This window comes from Chaetura pelagica, unplaced genomic scaffold (genome assembly GCF_000747805.2).
Source record: "Chaetura pelagica isolate M959 unplaced genomic scaffold, ChaPel_1.0 scaffold243, whole genome shotgun sequence".
NCBI classification, from domain to species: domain Eukaryota; kingdom Metazoa; phylum Chordata; class Aves; order Apodiformes; family Apodidae; genus Chaetura; species Chaetura pelagica.
In genome coordinates this window covers 139,298-139,590 of record NW_009952712.1, presented here as the reverse complement: position 1 = coordinate 139,590, position 293 = coordinate 139,298, and positions in this window count along the sequence as shown.

The window sequence follows — 293 nt, the reverse complement described above, 5'->3', positions numbered from 1 at the left end:
CCCCGCCGCGCCCGCTCCTCACCGGGCTCCGAAAACAATGAGAAACACCGAGCGTCTCCTGCGCACGGTTCCTCCTCCAACACCTGCCTTATGAATTACCGCTGCCCCTTCACCATCGACGTGGGGAGCAGCGCTCGGATTGACTCTGGTTCCTCCGACTGCCGCGTTTTTTAGAGAAAAGGTGCATGCGTACGGAAGAGGAGTTATTGTATCGAAACCTAACATGCAGCCCTGCGTGAAGCGCGCACGAACGCCCTGAAATAATCCATTAGCAGCGCAGAAGAAGGACCGAC